Source organism: Hippocampus comes, unplaced genomic scaffold (assembly GCF_001891065.2).
Source record: "Hippocampus comes isolate QL1 unplaced genomic scaffold, H_comes_QL1_v1.1 scaffold169, whole genome shotgun sequence".
NCBI lineage: Eukaryota > Metazoa > Chordata > Actinopteri > Syngnathiformes > Syngnathidae > Hippocampus > Hippocampus comes.
In genome coordinates, this window is record NW_017806049.1 from 461,853 (window position 1) to 469,403 (window position 7,551).

The window sequence follows — 7,551 nt, forward strand, 5'->3', positions numbered from 1 at the left end:
TTGTGTCATCTGTTTCCATAGTGTAGTGGTTATCACGTTCGTCTAACACACGAAAGGTCCCCAGTTGGAAACTGGGTGGAAACAATCCCTCCTCTTTTTCGATTTGCTGTGAAAAACTGCATCACCAAAATAATTTAAATTACAGCACCTCCCCGTCAGGGAATCAAACCCTGGTCTTCCGCGTGACAGGTGGATATACTGTTCACGAACTCACGAGGAACACACTATTTCAGGAAGCTCTACCCACCACGCTATCAGTTAGCTGGCATGGTATCCTTGATATGAAACAATCTTTTGTCATCTGTTTCCGTAGTGTAGTGGTTATCACGTTCGTCTCACACACGAAAGGTCCCCAGTTCGAAACTGGGTGGAAACAATCCCCACTTCTTTTTGATTTGCTGTGAAAAACTGCATGACCAAAATAATTTTAATCACAACTCCCCATCGGGGAATCGAACCCTGGTCTTCCCCGTGACAGGTGGAGATACTGTCCACTATACAAATGAGCAACACAGTATTTCAAGAAGCTCAACCCACCAAAACACCGGCCACGCTATCAGTTAGCTGGCATGATTTCCTTGATATGAAACAATCTTGTGTCATCTGTTTCCATAGTGTAGTGTTTATCATGTTCGTCTCACACGCGAAATGTCCCCAGTTTGAAACTGGGTGGAAACAATTACTTGTCCTTTTTGATGTGCTGTGAAAAAACTGCATCACCAAAATCATTAAAATTACAGCAACTCCCCGTCAGGGAATCGAACCCTGGTCTTCCACATGACAGGCGGAGATACTGCCCACTATACTAACTAGTCTTTCAACAAGCTGTACCTATCAAAACACGCTATGCTATCAGTTAGATGACATGATTTCCTTGATATGAAACAATGTTGTGTCATCTGTTTCCATAGTGTAGTGGTTATCACGTTCGTCTCACACACGAAAACTCCCCACTTCGAAACTGGCTGGAAACAATCCCGACTACTTTTTGATTTGCTGTGAAAAACCTGCATCACCAAAATAATTAAAATTACAGCAACTCCCCGTCAGGGAATCGAACCCCGGTCTTCCGCGTGACAGGCGGAGATACTGTCCACTATACTAACGAGGAACACAGTCTTTCAAGAAGCTGTACCTGTCAAAACACGATATGCTATCAGTTAGCTGACATGATATCCTTGATATGAAACAATCTTGTGTCATCTGTTTCCAGAGTGTAGTGTTTATCATGTTCATCTCACACACTAAACGTCCCCAGTTTGAAACTGGGTGGAAACAATCCCTTGTCCTTTTTGATGTGCTGTGAAAAAACTGCATCACCAAAATAATTTAAATTACAAAAACGCCCCGTCAGGGAACCGAACCCCTGTCATCCACTTGACAGGCGGAGATACTGTCCACTATACAAATGAGGAACACAGTCTTTAAGAAGCTCTACCTGTCAAAACACGATGCTTTCAGTTAGCTGGCATGACAGCCTTGATATGAAACAATCTTTTGTCATCTGTTTCCATAGTGTAGTGGTTATCGCGTTCGTCTCACACACGAAAGGTCCCCAGTTCAAAACTGGGTGGAAACAATCCCTTCTCCTTTTTGATTTACTGTGAAAAAAACTGCATCACCAAAATAATTAAAATTACCGTAACTCCCCATCAGGGAATCGAACTCTGGTCTTCCGCGTGACAGGCGGAGATACTTTCCACTATACTAACGAGAAACACAGTCTTTCAAGAAGCTGTACCTGTCAAAACGATATGCTGTCAGTTAGCTGACGTGATATCCTTGATATGAAACAATCTTGTGTCATCTGTTTCCATAGTGTAGTGTTTATCATGTTCGTCTCACACACGAAATGTCCCCAGTTTGAAACTGGCTGGAAACAATCCCTAGTCCTTTTCGATTTGCTGTGAAAAACTGCATCACCAAAATAATGTAAATTACAGCCCCTCCCTGTCATGGAATCGAACCCTGGTCTTCCGCGTGACAGGCGGAGATACTGTCAACTATACGAAGAATGCAGTCTGCTCAGGAGCTGTCCCTCCCAAAAACAAGACATGCTATCAGTTAGCTGACACGACATCCCCGATATGAAACAATCTTTTGTCGCCTGTTTCCATAGTGTAGTGTTATTACGTTCATCTAACACACGAAAGGTCCCCATTTCAAAACTGGCTGGAAACAATCCCGACTCATTTTTGATTTGCTGTGAAAAAACTGCATCACCAAAATAATTTAAATGACAGCAACACCCCATTAGGGAATCGAACCCCGGTCTTCGACGTGACAGGCGGAGATACTGCCCACTATACTAACGAGGAACACAGTCTTTCAAGAAGCTGTACCTGACAAAACACGATATGCTATCAGTTAGCTGGCATGACAGCCTTGATATGAAACAGTCTCGTGTCATCGGTTTCCATAGTGTAGTGGTTATCACGTTCGTCTAACACATGAAAAGTCCCCAGTTGGAAACTGGGTGGAAACAATCCCTACTCCATTTTTATCTGCTGTGAAAAACTGCATGACTAAAATAATTAAAATTACCGTAACTCCCCGTCAGGGAACCGAACCCCGGTCTTCCGCGTGACAGGTGGAGATACTGTCCACTAACTAACAAGGAACACACTATTTCAGGAAGCTCTACCACCAAAACACCGTCCATGCTATCAGTTAGCTGGCATGATATCCTTGATATGAAACAATCTTGTGTCATCTGTTTCCATTGTGTAGTGGTTATCACGTTCGTCTCACACACGAAAGGTCCCCAGGTTGAAACTGGGTGGAAAAATCCCTGCTCCTTTTTGATTTGCTGTGAAAAACTGCATTACCAAAATAGTTAAAGTCACAACAACTCCCTGTCAGGGAATCGACCCCCGGTCTTCCGCGTGACAGACGCAGATACTGTCCACTATACCAGGGGTCCCCAACTGCCGGTCCACGGACCGGTGCCGGGCATTTCGTACCGGGCCGCACAAAAAAAAACTTGCCTTAAATCCGTTTTATTTGTCTCCGAATACGAAAGATGTTTTATTTTGAAAAACTACCGGATTCTCCGTTACATCCGTCTGTGTGACGCTTGACACATGTCAATCCACCCTTCTCTGTCACGTGACCGATTACACTTAAAACATAACGCCAGAGCTCGCAAAATGAGTAAAAAAAACTGCTGGAGATCACAAATGACGGCGGCCTTAAAAGTACGTTCGAGACAACTGTATTAAAGTTATTGCTGAATACTCTGAGATCGCCACAATCGCACTGTTGCTATTTCCGACATCCTACCTGTGTGAGGCGGGGGGGGTTTCTGCAGCAATGGCGACGAAAACAAAATTACGAAGTAGACTGGACATAAACCACACACTTGAGGTGTCATTGTCTCCTATTACCCCGAGATGGGACCGTCTGGTTGCAGAAAATCAAGCTCGGTGCTGTGGTGAGTCGTCATTTTCATGCACTTTGAATTTGCGTTGTATCGTATTTTGAAGGCATTAAACATTACCATAGCGATCAGAGTGTTGCGGCCAGCTTAGACGCTCCTTGTGTTTATTATTATATTTCGAAAACACCACAGTTTTCATGCAGCTCATACTATATTATCTTGTTGTATTAGTTGCGCCACACCTTAAATGCCGGTCCCTAAAAATATTGTCTGACATAAACCAGTCCGTGGGGCAAAAAAGGTTGGGGACCCCTGCACTATACAAACGAGGAACACAGTCTTTCAAGAAGCTGTACCCGCCAAAACACCAGCCATGCTATCAGTTAGATGGCATAACAGCCTTGATATGAAAAAGTCTTGTGTCACCGGTTTCCATAGTGTAGTGGTTATCACGTTTGTCTCACACACGAAAGGTCCCCAGTTTGAAACTGGGTGGAAACAATCCATACTCCTTTTTGATTTGCTGTGAAAAACTGCATTACCAAAATAATTAAAACCACAACTCCCCATTGGGGAATCGAACCCTTGTGTTTCGCATGACAGGCGGAAATCCTGTCCACTATCACAATGATGAACACGCTTGACAGAGCTGATTAAAAAAAAAAAAAAAAAAAAAAAAAAACAACAACAACAAAAAACATAATGTCATTGACCTCGGTTCTTGTGCTTTCAGGCGGAAAAAACATAGACTTTCCTCCAATTAGAGAAAAGGCGTCATGGGGCACGTGACACCAACATCCATTGTGTGTTTTTTACGCTTTTGTACTTTGGTTTTTACATTTTAAATACTTAGATAATTATTCACAACTTTTTAAATACAATTTTCATCTGAACTAGCATTGCAAGAGTGCATTACATGTGCTAAATTGGATATGTGTATTTGTTTGTTATATTTGTGCAATACCATGAAAATTCATATTTTTTTTATTCATAGAAGACATTGGAAAAAATGTAGTATTGGTTTTTCAAAAATACGTTGTGTGAACCTTTGATGAAAGAAAAACTGATGAAAAACATAAATATGCAGGCTGATCTGTTTGCCAATGTTGAAAAACAAGTTGAGCATCTCGGTTAGGATTGGGGAGGGGAGCCTATACTGTCTTTGACGTTAGCCCTGCGGCCTCTGAGTCGGTAAAGGTAACCTTGCTGTCAGTCAACTGAACCATTACTGTTATTTGTTTGTGAAGGTATGTTCTGATATTTTTTGCTCCTACTGCTTGGAAGAGGCATCCGTCAATATTAGTTGTCAAAACGTGCCACATTCATTATTTGCGCCTATAACATTTTGAAGGTAGTATTGTGTATGTTTTTATATTTTGGCTCTGCTCTTTTCTACTGTCAGGATGTATGGATGTGCCATTTTGCCAAATGACATCCAAGGTAGTTGCTGCCCTCCAATTGCCTGTGCTATTCTTGTGCAAAAGAATCTGACCTTTTCAAAGGGCATTGGTACGGTAAAACGGTGTCCATGAACATCATGTAAACAGGAAGCTTTTCTAAATACATCCAGTGAAGTCTTGGAATTCACACATTACAAAAGTTTTGTGAGGGTAAAAGTTTTGTCCTGTTCGTTATTTATAAAGCTGCGCACACGCCACTATCTCAGAAATATTTTTGTATTCCAAATACCACTGCATTAATTGATTGTCTCCACACAGGAACCGCTGTGGACCTACCTGGCCCCACTATGTCACTGCTTACACTGTCGAAAAAGGTTGATGCTCTTCTGCTTACTGCAGGTCAGGAACATGACTTTCATGCAGATATTCAACGTTTTGGCAAATATTAAAGAAAATGTTCAAAACCTTGTGTCACTGCTGAACTGTGCAAGATAATTTGCTGATTACCATATTTTTTTTCATGTCAGAAATTCATCTGATAATGGAACACCCAGTCTTGGTTCCAATCTTTAAATTGTTCCTTATTACGCAAAATCAGCCTGAGTTTTAGTGTAAATCTTACTATTTTGGACTACATTCAAGTTCCAAGTACACTGTACTTGATATCAACAAAATGTGATCGTCACATGCAATGTAAGAGGGGAGAGCATCTTTTTTGTAAATGTCATGGAAAATGAATTCTCATGACTACAATTCTAAGACACAGGAGTCAAAGAAAAGTTAAGTCAACAGTTCACTCTCCACTTCACCATAACAACAGCTGTTAACAATGACTCGACCCGTCTATTAATCCGAAATCCTCGTAACAGCCTCATGGTAGACACCCCTATTATGGGTCACCACGGTATAAATTATGGCTACGTTTGCTCTTGATGTAATATGTTTTCAAATCGAACTTTGTGTACTTCGTCTTTAACATGTCCTTTTTCGCTTGGTTTCCTTGTTGTTAGTTTACACCAGCGGTCCCCAACCTTTTTTGCTCCACGGACCGCTTTAATGTCAGATGATATTTTCAGGGACTGGCCTTAAAGGTGTGGTGGATCAATACAACAAAATTATATGGTAGGACCTGCATGAAACCTGTGGTATATTTGAAACATAATAACAAACACGAATCATGACACGAGGAACGTCCTATTTGGCTGCAACATTCTCCGGTCGCTATGGTAATGTTCAAACGTGCCTTCAAAATAAGGTACACCGCAAGTGCATAAAAAATACGACTCACTATCGCCGCATATTTTGCAGAGTGGGCTTGGTGAGTGGGAATCTCCCGCTGAGATAAATCCGTATTTTAAGTAGGACTCCTGATGCTATTTAATGTAGCCTCCTTTTTCTTGAAAGGTTTAGGCTTCTCTTCTGTCTCCTGGGCAGGCCTTTTCCCCTTCCCAAAAGCGTTTGTTTTTTTACTCATTTTGCTAGCTCCTGGGTTTCATTTTAGCGGTAACCTATCACGTGACCGAGAAGCACGCCTTGACCTGCGTCAAGAGTGACACACTGTAGACCAGGTGTCAAACTCAAGGCGCCGGGGCCAGATCTGGCAAGCCACATCATTTTTATGTGGCCCGCGAAGGCAAATCAAAAATGTCAACTTCCAAGATGCTTCCTAAACTCTCTCCCAAATTTAAAAATTATCATATGTAATAAATAAGAAATATATTGTAAGCATTTTCTTGTGACCAAACCCCTCATAACAGAAACTTAAACAATAGTTGAATAAACTGTTTTTCTTGACTTTTTTTATATGGTTTCGGTCATAGCGGCCCTCCAAGGGAAACGTTAACTAAAATGTGCCCCACTACAAAAATGAGTTTGACACCCCTCCTGTACCAGAGAATCTGGTATTTTTCCAAAATAAAATACATTTCAGATTCAAAAATAAATAAAACGGAAGGAATGTTAACTTCTTTATTCTTTCCGTGCGGCCCAGTACCAAATGACCCATGGGCTCCTACCGGTCCGCGGCCCGGGTGTTGGCGACCTCTGCTCTACACAACAGCAGCATCATGTGTGAGTGTCTCTATTAACAGCAAAATTGTTTGTTATTCCTGAGTCTTTCTCCCCTGGACACTACATGGATATCATTACAGTGGACATGACTCTTTGGAACTCGACATGTTCTGACAAAGGTTCAGCCAATTGCCGCTGGCTCACTCATGTGCAATCCACTGGGCATTTGGGTCTGTTTTGAAGGCAGCCTTTTGAAGTCAAGAATGCTCCTCGCTTGGCTGCAGCTGTTGGCTGTAGTTCAGTGATTCCTGCCTCAAATAAGTGCAGCTTTATTCCTCCTCTGGCAGAAAGTTTCCAGGGATGTGACGCGTTTGCGCTTTAGAGTAGCCTCCTGAGCAATCTTTCAGCTCTTGTCTGTGTTGGCGTTGTATCTTGTACAAAGCAGGTATGTCCTGGTTGAGTTGATATGTGGGTGCCACTCTTGATTTAAACAGTGTGGGTAAGCAGTGGGAAGAACACAGTTCACAAAGGGTCTTTGGAGGATGCAGAGATTCAACTGGTGCTTGCGATGTGGTCTGCTGTATAATAGGATACATTATAGGTGGACAGAGGACTCATGCACATTTAGAAATAAAAACAGTTCTGGACCATGAGATAGGTAATATCAGATAGGGAAAGACATTTTAATACAGCCAGCCAATCCTCTGGCAGTTGTCATTAATGCATCTAATGACATGCGGGAATTACACTGGAACTCAAAAG

The 7,551-nt window shown here is 42.0% G+C and overlaps 7 non-coding genes across 7 annotated transcripts; 6 read left to right on the forward strand and 1 right to left on the reverse strand.

The window, feature by feature from the left end:
• Positions 1–11: 11 nt before the first annotated feature.
• On the forward strand, positions 12–84 carry trnav-aac (transfer RNA valine (anticodon AAC)). Its single transcript has one exon. It is a non-coding gene; the product is annotated as a tRNA-Val (tRNA).
• Positions 85–303: 219 nt separating this feature from the next.
• Positions 304–376, forward strand: trnav-cac (transfer RNA valine (anticodon CAC)). The gene has a single exon. It is a non-coding gene; the product is annotated as a tRNA-Val (tRNA).
• A 229-nt stretch (positions 377–605) lies between these two features.
• On the forward strand, positions 606–678 carry trnav-cac (transfer RNA valine (anticodon CAC)). The gene has a single exon. It is a non-coding gene; the product is annotated as a tRNA-Val (tRNA).
• A 361-nt stretch (positions 679–1,039) lies between these two features.
• Positions 1,040–1,111, reverse strand: trnad-guc (transfer RNA aspartic acid (anticodon GUC)). Its single transcript has one exon. It is a non-coding gene; the product is annotated as a tRNA-Asp (tRNA).
• Positions 1,112–1,506: 395 nt separating this feature from the next.
• trnav-cac (transfer RNA valine (anticodon CAC)) lies at positions 1,507–1,579 on the forward strand. Its single transcript has one exon. It is a non-coding gene; the product is annotated as a tRNA-Val (tRNA).
• Positions 1,580–2,412: 833 nt separating this feature from the next.
• trnav-aac (transfer RNA valine (anticodon AAC)) lies at positions 2,413–2,485 on the forward strand. Its single transcript has one exon. It is a non-coding gene; the product is annotated as a tRNA-Val (tRNA).
• A 1,322-nt stretch (positions 2,486–3,807) lies between these two features.
• On the forward strand, positions 3,808–3,880 carry trnav-cac (transfer RNA valine (anticodon CAC)). The gene has a single exon. It is a non-coding gene; the product is annotated as a tRNA-Val (tRNA).
• The last annotated feature ends 3,671 nt before the right edge of the window (positions 3,881–7,551 follow it).